Below are 22,553 nucleotides of genomic sequence, written 5' to 3' on the forward strand. Positions count from 1 at the left end.
CTCGGCCCCTGAGGGCCACAGTCTGGACGATGCTCAGCACCAGTGCAGACCTCTCGCTCAGGAGCAGCTCTAGGTCACTTCTGGTCTCCCGCTGGAGCCATGGTCCTGCACATTCTGCCCTGTGACACACGCTGGTGAGAGGCGTCCTTAAGGAACCCGCACACCCACATGCTGATGCACCCAGCTTTGCTAAGCACACCTGTGACTGCCTTCCGGGTGCTCCGCCGGGTTCCCAGGACCAGAGCCACGTCTCGCCCTCCACTTGGGGCGCATGCAGGGCCTCTGCTGAGTGGGGAGGCTGCTGGCCCAGGCCTGGCACATTAGGAAGGAGTCCCCTGGCCCATGCCTGCCGGTCGGGAGGATCACTGTGACCCGAGCCAACTAGCTGCTCTCTTAGCCAGCGGCCCCTGCCCAAGGGTCTGACCCCACGAATCTCAGGGCTGGGACTTCCCCAGGAGAAGGGCCCCCCAGAGAGACCACCCACACTGGGCACCTCCCAGGAAATTCTCTTTCGCTGGCAGCCTGCTGCCTGACAGCCCAGCACCGACCAAAGGGGGCATTCACCACAAGGCCAGGCTTTACCTTGGGCTTCAAACAATTCATTCTGAGGCTCCTTCGTGCTGTCGGCTTCTTCACCAGAGTTGAGACTCTGGAAAAACAGAAAGAGAAGGATGTCAGCCACGATTAACCCGCAGGGGGTGGATCTGCCCCATGGATGTCCTTTCTGATACCAAGGCCTGAAGGCTCCCGCAGTGGACAGTTCAAGGAGTCTCAGTGGGGGCCCCCGGAGGCATCCATCACGAGCTTGCCAAGTCATGCAAGGTGAGCCTTGGTCCAAGGTGCTGGACCAAGGTGACCGTGGCTGTGGCACACCTGCCCTTTCTGCCCTCAGCCGATTAACCTTCCCCCGCACCTGCAGGGCCAGGGGAGGGTGGTGGTGAACAGGGGATGCTCCGAGGCCCCCATTTCTGAAGGAGGATGCTCTGTGGCCAGCGCTGCCCTGCAGATAGAGACCCAGAGACACCTTAAAACCAAATGTAGGTCCCCGAATAGCCCCTCTTCCAGCGATGAGATGCCCTCTTCCGTCCTCCTCTGTCATGTCACGTGAGCAGTGACTGGGGAGGTGCCGAGGGGGAGTCCACCCACCTCCACGCTTTCCAGGGACGCGGAGCTGGCTCCTCGCACTGGGTCTGGCCGGCTGCTCCGGTAAACCTGGGGCTCCACCTGCAGCGCCACAGGGCTCGGGCTGGCTCCGACGGCCAGACCACTTAGAGCCGCTCACGTACGTTGGGGGCACAGCCCGGGAAGCAACTGGAAAGAAAACGGGAGGCGTGTGGGGCTCTTTAAAATAGACTCTGGGCCCACTTGTGCTTACGAAGATGCACATTCGGAGATGCAATGTGGCTCTCGGGGACAGACAGGGAAAACGCCAGAAGAACACAGGGAACGGCCAACGAGGGGCTGGGGTGAGACAGCACTTTCCACCCTCAACTCTCCCTGTTGTTTCAGTGTTTCCAAGCAAAACGTGCTTTTGTTATGTGACAGAAAACTAATTTAAAAATCGAGCTTTTCACACAAAGAAATAACCTTCCAATAATCCAAGTGCTCTAGACACCAGAAGGTCATTTCCCACCCACCCAACCCCACCCCACCTGGACAGGACACAGAGGGCAAGGACCTCAGCACAGTCAGGGAGGCTCAGACTCTGCATGAGTCTAAAGTCAGGGGCAGAGGCAGGTGTGGACTTCATCGAGCGATTCATGAGGCTCCCTTAAGCCCTAATACACCCCTGCACTTCCTTCTTCCCTCCTTACCTGCCCACATCTGCGGAGCAATGGGGACGCCCCAAGCAGAGAAGAAATGACACTGGCTCTGCAGGAATCTGCCTGGCCAGAGAGACTAGGGAGTCGAGGTGCGGCCGGGGCTGTGACCAGGAGAGAACACGGGTTCGAAGGGAAGCACCCAGAAGGGGCCAGTTGGGGAGAAAGGCATAGGGTCCTAGGAAGCAAGGCCAGGCCAGGAAAACAGACCGTTTCACACAGGTGGGTCATGCTCCCAGGGACCAAGTACCACCTTCCTTCTCTCGTCCTCACCAGAAACTGGCCCGCAGCCCCTGACCTTGGGAGCATCAGAGGAGGAGGCTGGGTCCAACCAGGCCTCCAGGAGAAACAAGGATGCTGGCGATGCAGAGCAACTGAGGCAGGAGTCTGGGGAGGAAGATGCCGAGTTCCATGTGACAGAGGGCTTCTAGGGCAGGCTGACCGTGATCCTGGACCCTGTGAGGTTATCATGGGCAGGGTCTGGCCCTGTAAACTCTCCCCGTGTGGGAACACCTGGGGCTGCTGGAGAGGAGGGGGCGTGCCCACTGACAGGGAGGAAATGGGAGGCTTGAGCACCCCATGCAGGGAGCAGGGGCCTGCACGCAGGCTCTGCACCTGCTCTGGTTTCTGTCTACACACGGGCTGTGGCTGGTTGCTGAGCGGGGAGCAGCGGGAAGAGAAAGGCCGTGTCAGGTGGGAGTGGGCAGCGGGGACACACTCGGGAAACCAGGTGCGCCTGACAGCAAACAGACCCCTGCCTGGGGCTCAGCCACTCGCTGCTCACCAGAGGTCGTGAGCCAGCACCACGTCTGCGCCCTTGGCCTGACTGGGCTCCTGCCCCTCCCGTCCTGAGATCCCCCGGCCCGCATCTGGAGGCCCACCTGCCCTCGATGTGGTCCCCACTTTCTTCATTGTTTCAGTTGCTCAGCACTTTCTTCAGAGCAACGAGACGCCCAGAAATCACACACATTAGGACCGGTTCATAATGTTCTCCGCAAGTGTCACCTCCTCCCTCCACCAGAGAGGGAAATGCGTCTCCAGGTCTGAATCAATGGAGAACTACCCAAGAGGAACAGAAATTGTGAAGACGGCAGGACAGTCTGAGCAAAGGCCAGAAAAGGAGAAAGCAGCCAGGGAACTCTGAGGACAAAATCCCACCACGGGGAAATAAAAGCATGTCCATCCGGAAATGTGTAAGTCAGTGCTCACAGCAGCATTGTTCGTAGCCGCAAAGGGGAAACAACCCAAATCTCCAACAACTTACGAATGGACAAATGGCTTAGCCACATACTGTTTCTTGTTTGACAATCAACAGAAACGGAAGAACTGGTACGTGCTATAACATGGATGAACCGCGGAAACACGACATCAAATGAGAAAAGCGAACCACAAAGGAGCACACACCGTGTGATTCCATTCACGTGAAAACCCAGAACAGGCTGTCTACACAGACAGATATTAGACTGGGGGTTGCTGGGGCTGAGGGAGATGAGGGCGCCGCGCCATAGGTGGTGGCTAAGGGATGCAGGGTTCCTTTTGGGGGTGATGGAAATGCTCTAAAATTGACTGTGGTCACAGGTGACACCTCTCTAGACTAAGAGGTACTGAACTACACACTTGGGATGGGTGAATTACACGATACGTCAATTACATCTCAATAGCTTTTAAAGAATCCAAAGACACTATCTAGATAATGTTCTTAATTCTTTATTTTTGATAGAGATTGACAAAGTATCTGAAACTAACATGGTGACCTGACGGAGGGGGTGTGTGGAGGCTGGAAAGGGCAGATCCAACCCGCAGTGCCGAGTCCAGGTTTCCCCGCCGTCTGAAAGCAGAGCACTCCTAGGGTAGTCTGTCCTGTCTACCACATTCCTTATTCATTTCTGGTTCTTGAGGCAATTTTTGCAGCTGCAAGAGTGGAAGATTAATTGGGTTGATTTGGTTTTCAGGTGTCTTTTCTGTCAGGGTACATGCGTGCAAACTGATATAATCCTTAACTTATCCAGTATGGATAAAGAAAAATCAGAAAATTATTAAAATTTCACTGTTAAACTTCTTAATTTGTGACTTGATGCTGGGATGTGGGATGTGGCTCCCGGGGAAGGAGTCATTCACACACTCAGTGTGTGGCTCCCGGGGAAGGAGCTCGGTGGGGCATCAGTGACTGGCGATTTCACCCGAAAACCTTGAGCCACTGCGAATGATTTCTCTGAACTGTGGTCTCCTAACTTTTTAGATAAGGTAACTGCCTGAAGTTGCAAGAATAACACACTGGAACCGAACAAACTGTTCAAGTGACAGCTGCAAGTTCAGACAAGCCCTTTAACTTGATCCGTAATTCCAGTGCCTCAGCGTCCCCATCTGTTAAATGGCCCAAGAGTCAGACTAAGTGCTCTTGAAGGTTCAAAACAAAACACACTCACCGAAACGCTCTTCCTGCTGACTGCCAGATGTTTACTCTGCTCCCTGAAAGAAGCCTCCAGAGACGCGGTCTCCTGTTCCCTCCCCCGCTCCGCCTCTCCCCTCCACCCCTGTCCGTGTATCTACAAGTCCTGTCGCCTCAGGACGCGGTGTTCAGTGACCCCCGACCGGGCTGTGGACAGCATCCATCTCTCCTGCTGTCTATCATAACCCACTCAGAACCAGTCTTTCTTCTATCCCATCCATTCCCTAAAGGGCTGCGTGGTGGTTTAGTCCCTAAATCGTGTCCGACTCTTGCAATCCCATGGACTGTAGACTGCCAGGCTTCTCTGTCCATGGGACTCTCCAGGCAGGAATACTGGAGTGAGTTGCCATTTCCTTCTCCAGAGGATCTTCCCAACCCAAGTATCGAACCCGAGTCTCTTGCATCGCAGGCAGATTCTTTACCGACTGAGCTATGAGGGCAGCCCCTTAATTAGTGGGGGAGCCCCTTAATTAGTTAACTGAAAGTCGCTCAGTCTGACTCTGCAAAGGCTGACTCTTTGTGACAGTCCATGCCAGCATACTGGAGAGGGTAGCCTTTCCCTTCTCCAGGGGACCGTCCCAAGCCAGGGATTGAACCCAGGTCTCGCCATTGCAGGCAGATACTTTACCAGATGAGCCACCAGCGCTGCGACAGCTATCTAAACAGAGTAATCCCAACGCTCCTCTGAAACGCCTTGTGAGTGAAGCGCGACCTTCCCGCGCCAGAGCCCCCTTGCTGCCCGCCCTTCCCCGGCGGGGACGGGAGGGTGTTTGCATGGCCGGCTCCCGGGTGGGGCTGCACTCACCGCAGCCCTCAGGGCGCGGCCCTCACGCCCGGGCGACCCCGTCCCCACCTCCCCGGTGTAACACGCACCTGAGCTCCAGCCGCCCGTCTCCAGGTCTCTCCGCGCGTCTCCGGGGCGAGTCGACCACCGCGCAGCCCGCGCGCGCAGAGGCTTCGAGGACGCGGGGCAGCGGGGGGCGCTGAGGAAGTGGCGGCGACCCCCGCGCGCGGGAGGCCGCCGAAACCGACCTGCGCGCAGCCACCGAGTGGAGCAACAGGCACAGCCGCCGTCCCGCTCGCGGCCGTGCAGCCCCAGAGTAGCGCCCCGGGTGGCGCCCGCCCGGGCCCTCGCTCACGGCGGCCCGCCTCAGGCAGCCTCCCCTCGGCCGCGCAGGGCAGCTCCCGGGCCGCTTCACGGCCTCCTCGCCGAACACGGCGCAGGCCCCATGCGGAGAGCTTAGGCCGGGCCTCTGCGAGGGCGGGCGGCGCGCAGGTGTCCCGTGAGCGCGAGCTCCGGCCAGCGCCTGGGGACGGGGTTTGTGTGGGAGGCGGGGGGCGTGCGCCTGCGCGGGGGGCGCGGGCCGGCGTCGGGGGTCGCGTGAGCGGGGGCGCGGGCCGGCGTCGGGGGTCGCGAGAGCGGGGGGCTCGGGCCGGCGTCGGGGGTCGCGAGAGCGGGGGGCGCGGGCCGGCGTCGGGGGTTGAGAGCGCGGCGAACGCGGCCTGGCGCACTGGGGCCAGGGCAGCGTGTGAGCGGCTTGCCGGGCCTGCCAGGAGCGGGCGAAGGCGTGCGTGAGAGCGGGGAGCGCGGGCCGGCGTCGAGGGTCGCGAGAGCGGGGGGCGCGGGCCTGAATCGCGGGTCGTGTGACGGGGGTCGCGGGCCGGCGTCGGGGGTCGTGTGAGCGGGGGGCGCGGGCCGGCGTCGGGGGTTGAGAGCGCGGCGGGCGCGGCCCGGCGCACTGGGGCCTGGGCGTCGTGTGAGCGGGGAGCCGGGCCGGCGGGGAGCGCGGGAGGTAATCGTGTGAGTCGGGAGCCTGTGAGCCGCGAGCTTGAGGCGCTGAGCCTGGAGCGTGTGAGCCGGAAACGGGGCCTGTCGGTGGGAAACGCGCGCTGGCGCCCCGGGGCCCTGTGAGCCGCGAGGGCGGGCGGTCACAGTCTGGCCTGAGGGGCGGGCAGCTGGCCGTGGAACCCGGGTCCCCTCCGCGTGCGTCCGGCGGGGCGCCCTGAGAAAGCTGCGCGGCGCCAGCGGTGGGCTTAGACAGTGCGTGCGTCCCGCCACCACCGGGCTCCTAATTGATTTTAATTTGAGGATATTGACAATATCCTGATTTTCCTACCCTCCACTTTGGGTTCTGAAGTGACATTTATCTAAACATTGCTGCATTATTCCAGGTGAGTCTATAGCCAAATGTTTGTGTCTCTTCCTTCCCTTCTCCCTCCGTTTTTATTGGAGTGCAGTTGATTTACCGTAGTGTGTGTGTGTATCAGGTGTGCAGCAGAGTGAATGAGCTGTGTATATATGTATACCCGCTCTTTTTAAAAGCATTTTTTCCGTGTGGGCTCTTACAGAATGTTGAGTTCCCTGTGCTATGCAGTAGGTCCTCATTAGTTATCTATTTCATACACAATAGTGTGTAGTGTGTGTGTGTGTCAGTCCCAATCTCCCAAGCAAACATATGTTTCTTTCGTACATGTGTGTGTGTAAAACTGCTAGCGAGGGTCAGAAAGAAACAGGCTAAATTGTGTTGTTTTTTTTTTTTTACCACTTCAGCCTTAAAAAGATAGTGCTTGAAACGTGAAAGTATTACTGCATTAGGCTTGTCAAGTTGATCCGCAAGGAACATTTCTAGAGATGCAAGAACATGGCAGGTAGCAATAAATATGTGGGCTTACGACAACAGCAGTTTGCTTTAGTGATGTTCTAACAAGGGCTTCGCTGATCGCTCAGTTGGTAAAGAATCTGCCTGCAATGCAGGAGACCTCGGTTCGATTCCTGGGTCAGGAAGATCCCCTGGAGAAGGGAAAGGCTGCCCACTCCAGTATTCTGGCCTGGAGAGTTCCATGGACTATATAGTGCATGGGGTGGCAAAGAGTTGGACACGACTGAGCGACTTTCACTTTGACGCTAATAATAACAAAGCATTTTGGATGTGCAGAGTACCTTTATGGCAGCCATACTTGAAGTAACAGAAAGTAAGGGTGCCCTGTTTGAAGGTGGCACCAATGGAAGGAGATAAGAAGGGCCTGCTCTCTTCATTGCAGGCGGCTGCTGCCTGGTGATCCAGCACGGTGCCTGAAGTCAGCATCCCGGTTCTGACACTTAGCAGCTGTGGGATCTTGGCAAAACCTGTCTTATCTGGGTTAACCGTGGGCAGTTTTTAAAAGTAGGATATTTTCTTAGAAAGGGTTTAGGAAATCTTCATGCAAGTTCGTATTAATTTTAAGAGAGTATCTCTGAGAGCTTTCCACAGAAGTATGTGGATCGTTTATCTGGAGCTGCTGGTCAAAGAGGAAAAAAAGACATGGACAAGAGGAAGGTAAGAACTGGATTTGATCGAAAAGTCATTTGACAGAACGTTGAATTAAAATGGGACTGCTGACATATTCTCATAGCCAAAGCAAATGACCTGTCGGATGCTAGTGAGGAAAAAGTAGAGGGGGGGAAATAGTGTATCTTAACAGGTGTCAGCCACAGATTAAATTGAGAATGCCATTTAAGGAGCTAAATTATGAGCTCCTGGATTTCCTTGGAGGTCTGGTCCGATGGTTAAGACTCTGTGCGGTTAAGACTGTCCGATGCAGGGGGTGCAGTTTCGATCCCTGGTCAGTGTGATCCATGGCCGCAAGAAAAAATTATTAGTTCTGATTGAAGATACTCTACAACCTCAGGAAGGTTGAGAAATAAGAGGAAAGAGGGAATGAAGGATGAGAGAGGCATAGGGTACAGGGAGGCAATGAAGGAAAAGGAAGCACCGGTCTATGGGGGAAGGTGGCAAGAAATAAGATAGGTCTTTAGAAAAAGGGAGAGTATTTGACATGGGCGATGAATTGGAAGTGAGCTTGTCCGAGAAGAACAGCAGCGTTTTCCCCATCTTCTTGTTTTCCTGTCTGTTAGAAGGCATTCAGGATTGAGGTCCCTGGGCACGCAGAGCTGTGTGTTAGCCTCTGTGCAGGATCACGGGCATAGGTACTCAGCTGTAAATGTGTGCGAATTGATGTCATAGGAGATGCTGCCGCTTTGTAGGATGGTGTCACGTAGGCCAAAACGAGAACTGGAAAGACGGAGAGACCAGGGGCCGTGATGAGGAGACCAAGGAACCTACAGCCTGATACAGTGTCCACTGGAAAGTTTCCAGCTTCTATTGCAGTTTCAGTTTGGAGGGAAGTGTCTCCAAAGTGGCGGTAGAGTGAAGGTAAGTTGCTGCTGCTAAGACGCGTCAGTCGTGTCCGACTCTGCGACCCCACAGACGGCAGCCCACCATTCTTCTCCATCCATGGGATTTCCCAGGCGAGAGTACTGGAGTGGGTTGCCGTTGCCTTCTCCGGAGGGTAAGTTGAGGCTAAGATTTCAGAAGACTAAGTGAAGTTGAAGTCATGTAGAAGCAGACTCAGTGTAGACCAGAGTTTCTCACGTTTGAATTAGTTGCCTGGGGGCTTCCCTGATGGCTCAGAGGTTAAAGCGTCTGCCTCCAATGCGGGAGACCCGGGTTCGATCCCTGGGTCGGGAATCCCCTGGGGAAAGAGATGGTAACCCACTCCAGTATTCTTACCTGGAGAATCCCATGGACAGAGAAGCCTGGTAGGCTACAGTCCACGGGGTCGCAAAGAGTCGGACACGACTGAGTGACTGAACGGAACGGAACGGAACGGGGGCCTTGTGGGAAGTGCACTTGCTGAGCAGGAGGTGTGAGATCCCGTGTTTCTAACAAGCTCTCTGAGTAGCAAGGGTGTAGCCTTGCCTTTAGAGAAATCTGGAAGAGGAGCATTGGGTAGTGCAGGACAGAACAGGATCAAGGAAAAGCATTATTTTGTGTTTCTTCCTGAGCGTGTTTATAGACAGAGGGAAGCAAGGAGTTGAAGTAGCAATTTCAGGTGTAAGATACCATTGCTAAGCAAAGAGGGAGAAAGAAGGGGAGAGATGATCCATAGAAGGAATGTGAAGGGGGAAGAGTTCAGACCACAGATCCTGAGATTACCCTTTGGAGAGGAGAGAATCTGGCGAAAGGAGGAAGGGAAGAAAGGAAGTCCTTAGGGAGGTGATTTGGAGTTGATGAGGACACTTGAGAGAATTCCTTCTCGATGGCTTCAGTGTATTTACACTGAAAAGAGAGAAGAAGATCCTTGTTGCTCCAGAGAATCCTGGGGGTGGGGGAGAAGGGTGGTGGTGCTAGAAGTAGGGGAAACCCCAGCCACTCCAAGCAACTCTCAGGCATCACCTGTATGTTGTACTGGTGTTTGTTATTCGAAGTAGATTAATTTGAATATGGAAGGCATTGGCTTTTTTTTTCTTTTTTTAAGATAGCTGATATTTTGGCAGTTGTTTCACTGAAATCATCTGAAGCATTTGCATGATGTAGCAAACCAACTTTTGAAACAAAGCAGATTAATAGGGTTCATCCCCTAAACACTAGAATATTTTCAATAAATACTACACTGAGTTTGAATCATGCAAGATTTTTATTATCTAATAATTCTGTGGCAATTAAATTATTCCTCAAGTTCTTATGGAATACAGAATAGGGAACAGGTTGAGTGAATCGAGGTAAGTAATACTAGAAAAGTAAAAAGTAGAAATGATGAGACACTAGTTAGCAGCTCTTCATGAATGGCAGTGACGTGTAAGACAGAGTAAGCTGTGAAGGAGTAGTGAGTTTGAGGGCAGAGGAGGACGTGGAAGTGATTCTCTGAAATAAGAGTTTGTAGGAGGTAGTCAGACTTGTATTCTTACTCACATTCTAATGGAGACTTTGTTTTCAGATTTTTCAGGTTGGGATTCTCCTAGTTGAGCCTCAGTAATGAGACTTGTCAAAGAGCCAGGCATTTGCAAGTTGATGATCCGTGTCTGTTCACTGGAGTTCTAAGGAGTTTCTTGTTTTATATTCAGAGGGGAGCTTTTAGCGTATGTATGCTGTTGGGAATGAGCCAGCAGAGGAGGTGTTTATTGAGTTGAATCTTGTTTCCTTTTCCAATATTAGAAAGCTTATTGATTGTATGATATTAACTTTAAACTATTACAGTAAACTAATTGTACATAATACTTCTGTTCATGTATAGTTTTATGGCAAGGACTTGTTCATTAGTTCTGAAGTGTAATATTCTTATGTAATTGAATATGCAGATGATTACTTCAATTAATTCTGTCACACATTTTTAAAAATTATAGAATCTTGAATATACAAATACTTAGGCTATACTGAAAAGGATTGAATCATTCCTTGATAATTCTGGATGATCGTATCATCATGAGTAGCTACAGTTTTGTAAGGTACTCTGAAACATCACAGCATATTAACTTCATGTTGTTTATAGACTCCTGGGGAAAGGGGAAATTTTTGCTTATATTCAGTAGAAAAAACTGTTGACAATCTTTCATTAATTATCATCTTTGGATCATAAAGTTCTAAATTACTAAAACCATCCTTCCCACACTTAGAGTGTCGTTAACACATGTTGTCTGCTCAATAAGTGCATGTCAGATGCAGGAAGAAACAGCAGAATGGTTCCATGAATGCCTGTTGATGAATTTCTTTACAAAAAGCGAGTCTTTATTGCAAGTAGATATCCAATATTGCCTCCATGGAAAGATGTTTGATTTGTTTAGAAATATGTTAAGATTCAGAAATTATTATTTATAGTTATCGGTAGACATGGAAGAATGATACAGATTCATCTGTTATCATATGACTTAGAAGGACTTATTTATTTTTTTATTATATTTATTGGAGGCTAATTATTTTGCAATATTATATTGGTTGGTTTTGCCATACATCTTACGTTCTCAGCTTGTTTTGGCACCGCAGTGTTGAGGCCAGATTTCCTGGGTTTGAATTCTGGGTCTGTTGGTGACCTGCTGTGTGGGCCTGGGCAAGATCCTCAGCCTTTCCGTGCTCCATTTCTCCCTATGTAGAGGGCCTAATGCATTGCCTATCTCCGAGAATTACTGTGAGGATTAAAAATGCCTTAGGACATGTCGAGTGCTTATAATAATGCATAGCAGTTGCCTAGGAAGTCCTCAGAAGGCTAATATCATGGTTACTATGGTTTTCTTAAAAATGGGTTTCTTTACCTCCTGCATAGGTTTTATTGCCGTAAAAGGTAGTTCTTATTGAAAATGGTAACACCCCAAAACCCTGGTATACTGCTTCCTATCAAACAACACAAGGAAAGTTACGTTTTTCCTTTGACCTGAATTAATTGCTTTATGAGTATTATTCATGTATTTTCTTTGTCCATTAATGCTACTCTTATTTATTATTTAATCCTTCAGTAAAAAATTACTTGCCATTGCAACGGTTTTATGTAAAAAGCCAAAGTTTAGGTATTGTTTGTATTTTTAAGTATTTAATATTAGCCTGAAAAGAATCATTTGTCATTTTAGAGCTGCATAAGAAAACATCTAATGAGAAGAACACGGTATAATACAAAAGTTAATTATAAAAAATATTATCCTAGGAAAAAATATTTTGTAAAAGGAATAGTGGCAAAGCAGAAAATCTTCATTTGTTGTAGAGACATACACTTGGAGAACTTAATTTAGAAACACTATTGACCACATTATCGTTTTGATAAAAATCTGTCCTTTTAAGAAGTGTCTGGTTTTCATTTAATGACGAGCTTATTATCACCTTTGTACAGTTAGTATATTTTATCAATAGTTTAAGGACACTGTGAAACAGGATTATTTATGTGTAGGTCAAAGCACAGATTAATGCCGTGAGCTACCTGAGTGACTTCACTCAGTCATCTGAAAGTGCTTCCCAGGATGGTGATGTCTTTACTCTAAGAATTGCACATTGCAAGTGGAACCACTTGGCTTGAGGTGTAAAGCGAGGACCGTGGTGTGAATATGAATACGGAGCCTGTTTGTGTATCGTGTGGTAATGCACGCTCACCTTGTCTAGCACTGCTCTAGAGCTGCGGATATATCACGGTGCTGTGCATCTTGGAAATATGTTTTGTGTTGAAAGACGGTGACAGAGAGTGTATCCGCTGAGCCTCTGGTCGTCCTCGCTGTACCTGAATTTATAATGATTACATGTTTGTGATTATTGTATTTCTCTTTCTTTTCTACTAGACTGCAAGCTAAACAAGAGCCAGGGTCGTCTGTTTTATCTGGAGAGCTTAGGATACTGTCTTCCACGTGGTCGACACTCAGTCTTTGCTCAGTGTATGGAGGCGTGAACGTGAAAGGCGCATCCTTTATGCTCAGAAATTGCTCACATCAGTGTGTTTCTATTTCTCTGTGTTTTCTTCCTGCTGCAGATTGTGTTAGCTTGTGGAAACTTCGGGATGCAATGGTTTGGTGTGAAAGATGAATGGAACTTTAAACAAGCCACTGTGACCTACTCAGAGGAGAAATTAAAAAACTCAAGAATAAGGTTGGTGAGCTTCAGAAAGAACCGTCCCAAAGAAAAGAGGTGAGTCACACTTAGGGATCAGAAAGTGGAGTGGCAGCGAGAGCTCGGCAGCTAGAGGTACTGCACATCCTAGTTTTAATGAAGTATTTGAACTGTTATTTACTTTAATACTGCAGAGACGTAGCTGTGTTATAATTTTTAACTTGCCCTCTGGGATTTTACAGGGGAGAACACGTTGTTAGTATTGTGGAGTGTGAAATTCATGGAAATAATATAAGGTCTTAACAGTGAATGCTTCTAATGACTTAATGTATATTTTTTAGAAATCATCGTTTTCATGATTATACAGAAGTCCACCATAACAGAAACCTCATTCATGATTCAACAGATTGACTTTCAGTTGTTTTTCACTTTTCTGGCTTAATGTTTAATACAACAAGGAACATCTGTTCTACAGATTCATTTCTACATTTCTAATTATTTTGAATTCATTTTCTTTAGTAATAGTGTATTATTTGGTTAAAGTATGAGAACGTTTGGAAATGGTCTTTGATCCATATTTGTAAACTATTCTTAAGAAAGTTTAGATTGCTTTTCATTCCCACCCACAGAAGTATGAAGTAGCCATTTTTCTCAAGACAGAAAAGAAAAAAAAATTTATGCTGTTTTATTCTTAACCCTCTGCAGGAAAACAGTGGTCATTCTTAAGTGTTCTTCATTGTATTTCCCCCCATTTTACTATTTTAAACATTACGAAGAGGGAATGAAATTTACTGCAGCAGCGAATAGTCTCATCTTTTTTTGAAAAGAGCTCTAAATTTTGCAGATTGACCTTATGCAAGAAGAAGAGAATAGAAGCAATGCTGATATGTTATATGAAAAAAATAGGGAGCAGTTAAGAAGAAAGGAAGACCAATGTAGTAAAGAAGCTGAAATGAAACAGCAGCTTGAACTCCCTGTCAGAGCACTCGATGGAACTGAAGACGGAGAAACGATCTGAATCAGGTAGAGTAATCGTTGGTGAAACTTTCAAATTTCTAACACCGTTTCATCTGTATTATTTATAATACCCTCTTATTTAATATGTACTATTTAGATTTCAAACAAAATGTTATCTCAACCTAGGTATGAACTGTGACATTCAGAGTTTAAGTGATTCGTTTCTTGCCATTCTTGGCTTCTAGTCGATGCTCTGTATGTGTTTTCTGAGTGGAGGAATGATGTGCTGCTGAAGCTAAGTCGCTTCAGTCGTGTCCGACTCTGCAGCCCACAAGACTCCGCCGTCCCTGGGATTCTCCAGGCAAGAACACTGGAGTGGGTTGCCATTTCCTTCTCCAATGCATGAAAGTGAAAAGTGAAAGTGAAGTCGCTCAGTCGTGTTCAACTCTTAGCGACCCCATGGACTGCAGCCTACCAGGCTCGTCCGTCCATGGGATTTTCCAGGCAAGAGTACTGGAGTGGGTTGCCATTGCCTTCTCCGAGGAATGGATGTAACTTGAGCTTAATTATTAACATAATGATTGGCACTTTTGATCCATTAGACAAAGTAATCTTCTTAATTCCAGTCCATCTATTAATTTTGGCTTTTTTAATGTTAAGAAAGAGGATAACTTGCCTTGAGACTGTGAAGGAACTAGTTAAATGCTTTGTAAAGAAATTTCCTTTCACAATACTATATCTGCATGTTTTTGCTCTGTGATAAATTTAGCAGACATTTAAATTAAGGTCCGAGTTAATCACATGGGATAAAGTTCCTCATGTTTTAAAAGGCTACTTCCTTTAAACAGTTTTATTTCATGGTATATTCTAAGCTTTTAACTGTTTTCTCTTTTTCTTTTAATGATATGGGCCCAAAAACTTCATATAGTGTCTCTCCAGGTTATGGAAGAGCGACATATGACACTCAGAAGCAGCTTTCTGGAGAACGGAATGCAAGAATCTTACAGGAGGGAATCCTGGCCAATCAGCTTGCCAAACAGAAGCAGAAAGAAATGGCTAATAAGGAAATGAACTCTGAGGTATTTTCTGTAGTCATGTATGTGTGTGTATGTATCTGTGTATGTATATATTTTATAAAGGAAGCGTATGTACCACAGAAAGTATAGAGGTTTGTGGAAGCCTATACATCTATATTTTGAGGCGGGATGACATTTTTCATGTGTCGGATAAAGTAACATTTGTAATTCCGATCCATTTGTCTACAGCGGTCAGGAAGGGACATACGATGAGCTCATCCAAGGAGAGGCGTTTAATATTTTCCAAAGGAATTGACCTCGAAATTCTTGCAGCTGTATCGGAGGAGCCAGCATCCTCCTCCGATTGGGCTTTAGGCCAGGAGGACGGTGTGTGCTCCCCCATCGACTGCGCTCCACACCCAGGTCCCTCTGCTCTGGAGTGAGCGTGTGCGTCACTCTAGCACGTCCTTGCCTTCAGTGTCTAAACCAGCGTCCGTCTCGGCTCCACTGTCATGTCTTTAACCAGTGCCCTGTCACCGACCTTTGCACATCATTTACAGATTTCCAATTTGTAAAAACTGCAAGATCAGTTGTAAAAGCATTTTTGAGCACTTTAAAAAGTAACTTCTTCAGGATAAACTTCTACAAGTCCCGCCTCCTCTGCTTCCCCCTCAAGGAAAACCATGCCTCTTGCTACTAGCAATAGATACTTAGTTTTTGGCAGTGATTTCCTTCCTTGATGGGTCATTGGGGTGGTTTGTAACTCCCGCTGATGGTGAGGAGGGAGCATCTGGGCGGTTCAGAGGCTGTGCTGTGGATGCCATTCTCGTGAGAAAAGCAGCACTGTACTCTGTGTAGTGTCCTATTTCAGTGCAAGGGACTTTTGGAAACAGTGATGGATGCGACATAACATGTATTTAGTGACAGTAAGTGTGTTTCGTTGTCTTTCGCCCTGTCTTACTATCTTAAACACTACAAAAAAGTATTGAAAGTTATGGCAGCAGCAGATAATCTCATGCTTGTCTAGGAAGCACTCTCTAAATTTTACCCATCTCCCATGAGTGTCTGCACCGTGAGTGAAGGTGGAGGCTTGTTTTGTGTTGCTGTTTGTTCTAGAGCAGTGAGTGTGGTTTGATGCAAGAGGACTAGTAGGGTCAGAAGACCTGGTGAAAAGCCTGCAGCGTGCTTATGTTTCTAGCTTCTTCCTTTCTGGACTCATTATAGCTAACGAGTTAATGGATGTTTGTAGAAGTGCTTCGTGCAGCTGTCAATAGGTATAATTCTTGTAGTGGACTATTACAGTGATAGAACAGTAGCATATTCTCAAGGAAAAAATTTTTACAAAGTTTAATCCGTTTAGATATGTACAGAGCTAAGGCTCTTTTTTGGGGTAGCTGTATAGGTTAGGTATCAGATGTATTTTTTTTAAAGCTAGCAAGTGGTGGTGTTTATTGCTGGTATTTGTCATATTTCTTGGGATAATTTTATTTTTCTTCATGTCAATTTTGGAAATATCTCAGCCTTGAATCATTTATTCTTATAGCCTGTCAACTGTTCAAAGGCATCGACTTGTCATTCACTCATAATTAGGGTCTCTAGTGGTGAGCTTTACCAAAACACTTCTTGATTTACTCTTCCATCTGCTATTTATGGTTTACTTAGAACATTTTTGCAAACAATTTGCTCATAATTCTCATTTTCAATTCATTCAGTTCAGTCCAGTCCCTCAGTCGTGTCTGACTCTTTATGACCCCATGGACTGTGGCATGCCAGGCCTCGCTGTCCGGCACCAACATTTAGAGTTTACTCAAACTCATATCCATTGAGTTGGTGATGTTGTCCAGCCATCTCATCCTCTGTCGTCCCTTTCTCCTCCTGCCCTCAATCTTTCCCAACATCAGTTCGGTTCAGTTCAGTCACTCAGTCGTGTCCGACTCTTTATGACCCCATGGACTGCGGCACGCCAGGCCTCCCTGTCCATCACCAACTCCCGGCGTCCGCCCAAACCCAAGTCCATCGAGTCGTTGATGCCATCCAACCATCTCATCCTCTGTCGTCCCCTTCTCCTCCAACCGTCAATCTTTCCAAGCATCAGGGTCTTTTCCAATGAGTCAGCTCTTCGCGTCAGGTGGCCAAAGTGTTGGAGTTTCAGCTTCAGCATCAGTCCTTCCAATGAATATTCAGGACTGATTTCCTTTAGGATGGACTGGTTGGATCTCCTTGCAGTCCAAGGGACTCTCAGGAGTCTTCTCCAACACTACAGTTCAAAAGCATCAATTCATCTGCGCTTAGCTTTCTTATAGTTCAACTCTCACATCCATATATGCCTACTTGAAAAACCATAGCCTTGACTAGAAGGACAGTGTAATGTCTCTGCTTTTTAATATGCTGTCTAGGTTGGTCAGAACTTTCCTTCCAAGGAGTAAGCGTTTTTATCATTTCATGGCTGCAGTCACCATCTGCAGTGATTTTGGAGCCCAAGAAAATAAAGTCAGCCACTCTTTTCCCACCTATTTGCCATAAAGTGATGGGACTGGATGCCATGATCTTAGTTTTCTGAATGTTAAGTTTGAAGCCAACTCTTTCACTCTCCTCTTTCACTTTCCTCTACAGGCTCTTTAGTTCTTCTTCACTTTCTGCCATAAGGCTGTTGTCATCTGCATATCTGAGGTTATTAATATTTCTTCCGGCAATCTTGATTCCAGCTTGTGCTTCCTCCAGCCCAGCATTTCTAATGATGTACTCTGCATATAAGTTAAATAAGCAGGGTGACAGTATACAGCCTTGATGTACTCCTTTCCCAGTTTGAACCAGTCTGTTGTTCCGTGTCCAGTTCTAACTGTCGCTTTCTGACTTGCATACAGATTTCTCAGGAGGCAGGTCAGGTGGTCTGGTATTCCCATCTCTTTAAGAATTTTCCACAGTTTGTGGTGATCCACACAGTCAAAAGATTTATCATAGTCAATAAATCAGAAGTAGATGTTTTTCTGGAACTCTCTTGCTTTTTCAATGATCCAGCGGATGTTGGCAATTTGATCTCTGGTTCCTCTGCCTTTTCTAAAGCCAACTTGAACATCTGGAAGTTCGTGTTTCACATAGTGTTGAAGCCTGGCTTGGAGAATTCTCCTTTTGAGGATGAACTACTATCGTTTGGATATGCGCGTGTCCACCAAGACTGAAGGGCGGCGGCAGGATTTGAGAGCAGCAGGGATGGAGTGAGTCAGGGAGTCGGCTGTAGGGGCTGCGGTCCAGAGGCAGGTGGAGGCCAGGTTATCGAGGCTCCTTGAAGGCCATGGGAGAAACCTCATTTTTTAAATTTCATTTTTCTTTTATGTTGGAATGTACTTGATTTTCAATTTTGTGTTAGTTCCTGATGTACAGCAAGTTGATTCAGTTAGATGAATGCATATATCCAATCTTTTTTAGATCCTTTTTCCCACGTAGGTGACCACAGAATATTGAGTAGTGTTCCCTGTGCTATGGTGGTCCTTGTGGTTAGCCAAGGGCAAAGGTGGGCAGGAGGGATAGCTTAGGAGTTTGGGATTGACAGAGGCACACTACTAGATACAAAATAGATAAGCCACAGGGAATGGCCTCAATTTTTCGCTGAGATAGGAATCTATTGGAAAGATCTGAGCACTGGATAGAATATATGACTATCTCTGAAGTTTATCAAACCTCTAATAAGAAGGGCAAAATGTTCCACAGTATGGAATTTTCCACCACTTGTCCAACTCTCACATCCATACATGACTACTGGAGAAACCATAGCTTTGACTAGATGAACCTTTGTCGATAAAGTAAGTCTTTGCTTTTTAATAATGCTGTCTAGGTTTGTCATAGTTTTCTTGGAAGAAGCAAGCATCTTAATTTCATGGCTTGAGTCATCATCTGCATTGACTTGGAGCCCAAGAAAATAAAGTCTGTCATGGTTTTCACTGTTTCCCCATCTATTTGCGATGAAGTGATGGGACCGGATGCCATGATCTTAGTTTTTTCAGTGTTTAGTTGCAGCCAGCTTTTTCACTCTCTTCGTTCACTTTTATCAAGAGGCTCTTTAGGTCCATAGCCTTGACTAGACAGACCTTTGTTCGCAAAGTAATGTCTCTGCTTTTTAATATATTATCTAGGTTGGTCATAACTTTCCTTCCAAGGAGTAAGCGTCTTTTCATTTCATGGCTGCAATCAGCATCCGCAGTGATTTTGGAGCCCAAAAAAATAAAGTCTGACACTGTTTCCCCATCTATTTCCCATGAAGTGATGGGACCATATGCCATGATCTTAGTTTTCTGAATGTTGAGCTTCAAGCCAACGTTTTCACTCTCCTCTTTGACTTTCATCAAGAGGTTTTTTAGGTCCTCTTCACTTTCTGCCATAAGGGTGGTGTCATCTGCATATCTGAGGTATTTCTCCCGGCAATCTTGATCCCAGCTTCTGCTTCTTCCAACCCAGCGTTCCTCATGATGTACTCTGCATATAAGTTAAATAAGCAGGGTGACAATATACAGCCTTGGTCTACTCCTTTTCCTATTTGGAACCAGTCTGTTATTCCATGTCTACTTCTAATAGGTTTCTCAAGAGGCAGGTCAGGTGATCTGGTATTCCCATCTCTTTCAGAATTTTCCACAGTTTCTTGTGATCCACACAGTCAAAGGCTTTGGCATAGTCAATAAAACAGAAATAGATGTTTTTTGGAACTCTCTTGCTTTATCCATGATCCAGCAGATGTTGGCAATTTGATCTCTGGTTCCTCTGCCTTTTCTAAAACAAGCTTGCAGATGTCCATCTGCAGCCAAAAGGATAAGAAAGCTGTGGTACATATACACAATGGAGTATTACTCAGCAATTAAAAAGAATACATTTGAATCATTTCTAATGAGGTGTATGAAACTGGAGCCTGTTATACAGAGTGAAGTAAGCCAGAACGAAAAACACCAATACAGTATATACTAATGCATATATATGGAATTTAGAAAGATGATAACAATAACCCTGTATACGAGACAGCAAAAGAGACACAGATGTATAGAACAGATTTTGGACTCTGTGGGAGAGGGCGAGGGTGGGTTGATTTGGGAGAATGGCAAAACCAGCTTGAACATCTGGAAGTTCACGTTTCACATATTGCTGAAGCCTGGGTTGGAGAATTTGGGAGCATGATTTTACTAGCGTGTGAGATGAGGGCTAGTTTGAGCTAGTGTGGTAGTTTGAGCATTCTTTGGCATTGCCTTTCTTTGGGATTGGAATGAAAACTGCCCTTTTTCAGTCCTGTGGCCACGGGTGAGTTTTCCAAATTTGCTGGCATGTTGAGTGCAGCACTTGCACAGCATCACTTTTCAAGATTTGAAATAGCTCAACTGCAATTCCGTCACCTCCACTAGCTTTGTTCGTAGTGATGCTTTCTACGGCCCACTTGACTTCACATTCCAAGATGTCTGGCTCTAGGTGAGTGATCACACCATCATGATTATCTTGGTCATGAAGATGTTTTTTGTACAGTTCTTGTGTGTATTCTTGCCACCTCTTCTTAATATCTTCTGCTTCTGTTAGGTCCATACCATTTCTGTCCTTTATCGAGCCCATCTTTGCATGAAATTTCCCTTGGTATCTCTGATTTTCTTGAAGAGATCTCTAGTCTTTGCTATTCTGTTGTTTTCCTCTATTTCTTTGCATTGATCCCTGAGGAAGGCTTTCTTATCTCTCCTTGCTATTCTTTGTCACTCTGCATTCAGATTCTTATATCTTTCCTTTTCTCCTTTGCTCTTCGCTTCTCTTCTTTTCACAGCTATTTGTAAGGCCTCCCCAGACAGCCATTTTGCTTTTTTGCATTTCTTTTCCTAGGGGATGGTCTTGATCCCTGTCTCCTGTAAAATGTCAGGAACTTCCGTCCATAGTTCATCAGGCACTCTCAGATCTAGTCCCTTAAATCTGTTTCTGACTCCATTGTATAATCATAAGGGATTTGATTTAGGTCATACCTGAAGGGTCTAGTGGTTTTCCCTACTTTCTTCAATTTAAGTCTGAATTTGGCAATAAGGAGTTCATGATCTGAGCCACAGTCAGCTCCTGGTCTTGTGTTTTCTAACTGTATTTACAAGCAAAACAAAAACTATAGTATAATCTAATTATGGCTGCTGTGTCTAAGAATCATTGTGTTTAGCCAGTGGACTCCAGGTCTTCAGTGTAGCCCTTGAGGTTTTTCCCAATGTCTTTCCAGATGCATCTCTCTACTTTCTTTCATGTGTTTAGAACTTTTCCTTCCCAGTTCCTAGGAAACAACCTAGATGCTGTGTGCCTGACCTGTGTACTCACATTCTAATCTCCCAGTGGAATGATTTCTCGCTTTTCTCCTCCTTTTGACCTCCTCTCTTCACTTCTTCTGTAAAGCGTTCCTTATTTCACTTATCGCTTTCATATGTCAACTCTTACATATCATATTGTATCGTAATTGTGTATCTGTTTGAAGGAAGAATTTGTTTTCTTGCATATGGTTGGTACTTCATAACTGTTTTGTGAATTAATCAATGACTTAAGATGGGTAAGAGTTGGAATTTTACAAGAATTGTTTTTTTATTCTTTATTAGTTGAATTATTTGAAAACATTGGCTTTTTTGTGGATTTTTTAAAAGTAGCAATCCTGGCGTGCCCAGGAAGGAAATAGAGAAAAAGAACAATGGCAAATGGACACAGGAGGAATGTGTGATCGCACCAATGTTTGGAAAGACCGATTCACTGCCTGGTGGTCTGCTGCACGTGAATGATGACAGCATTTTAAGGAAAGTGGAACAGGATGATGCCAGGTAACAGGGACAGATTTTTTATTTCTAGGGGAAGAAATATTAGCACTGAATACCTCTTCTGGAAATAGAGCAGCATAATATAGTATACAGGCCAAGAGAAGAGAATCCTCAGCTCTGCTGGATGAACACTGCAGAAAGGTTAAGGAGAGGACCTGTGCCTTTGGCCGGAATTCGTCTCGGTAGATAGTCCACTTGGATGGTGGACTGTAGTGAATACACATAAGCTCCATAGGGAATATTATTGGGACAGGCAATGAAGAACTGGATGGTAATTGAAGAGGCATGTGGAGTTGAAAGGAGTTTCTTGTTTTATGTTAAGAGGGGAGCTTCTCGAGTGTGTATGCTGTTGGAAATGAGCCAGCGGAGGACGTGTTTATTTAATCTTGTTTGCATTTCCAATATTAGAAAGCTTATTGAATGTATGACATTATCTTTAAACTATTACAGTAAACTAATTGTACATAATACTTCTGCTCATACATAGTTTTATGGGAAGGGCTTGTTCATTGGTTCTGAAGTGTCATATTCCTATATAATTGAATATGCAGATGACTACTTATGTTAATTCTATCAGACATAGATTTTCAAAAATCACATAATTGTGAATTTACAAACACTTAGGCTATACTGAAAAGGATTTGATCATTCCTTGATGATTGTAGTTGATAGTACCTTCGTGAGTACCTATGATTTTGTAAGTTACTGTGAAATATCACATCGTATTAACTTCATAGTTGTTTATAGATTGCGGGGAAAAGGGGAAGATTTTGTTTATATAAAATAGAAAAAAATTAATAACAATCTTTCACAGATGATTCCTTTTGGATGATAAAGATCTAAATGACAAAAAACCGTGCTTCCTGTACTAAGAGTGTCACTAACACATATTGTGTGCTCAATAAGTGGATGTCAGATGCATAAAGAAACAGCAGAATGGTTGAATGAATGCCTATTGATGAATTTCTTTACGAAAAACAAATGGTGTATTGCAAGTAGATTTCCAGTCTTGCCTACATCTGAAGTCTTTTTATTTTTTGAGAAATACGTTTTAAGATTCAGAAATTATTGTTTATAGTTATAGCTAGACATGGAATAATGCTATAGATTCATTTGCCGTCATGTTACTTAAAAAGAGTTTCAATATTACTTTCTCAGCATATTTTGGAAGAGCA

At 46.1% G+C, this 22,553-nt stretch overlaps 1 long non-coding RNA gene across 1 annotated transcript; it reads left to right on the forward strand.

Moving 5' to 3' along the window:
- The first annotated feature begins 5,909 nt into the window (after positions 1-5,909).
- On the forward strand, positions 5,910-13,623 carry LOC148775487 (uncharacterized). The gene is made up of 3 exons (XR_016039213.1): positions 5,910-8,462; positions 12,532-12,686; positions 13,453-13,623. It is a non-coding gene; the product is annotated as an uncharacterized LOC148775487 (long non-coding RNA).
- Positions 13,624-22,553: the final 8,930 nt, after the last annotated feature.

The sequence above is a fragment of the Moschus berezovskii genome, chromosome 15, assembly GCF_049115385.1.
Source record: "Moschus berezovskii isolate FMDL1 chromosome 15, NW_MosBer_1.0, whole genome shotgun sequence".
Lineage (NCBI taxonomy): Eukaryota > Metazoa > Chordata > Mammalia > Artiodactyla > Moschidae > Moschus > Moschus berezovskii.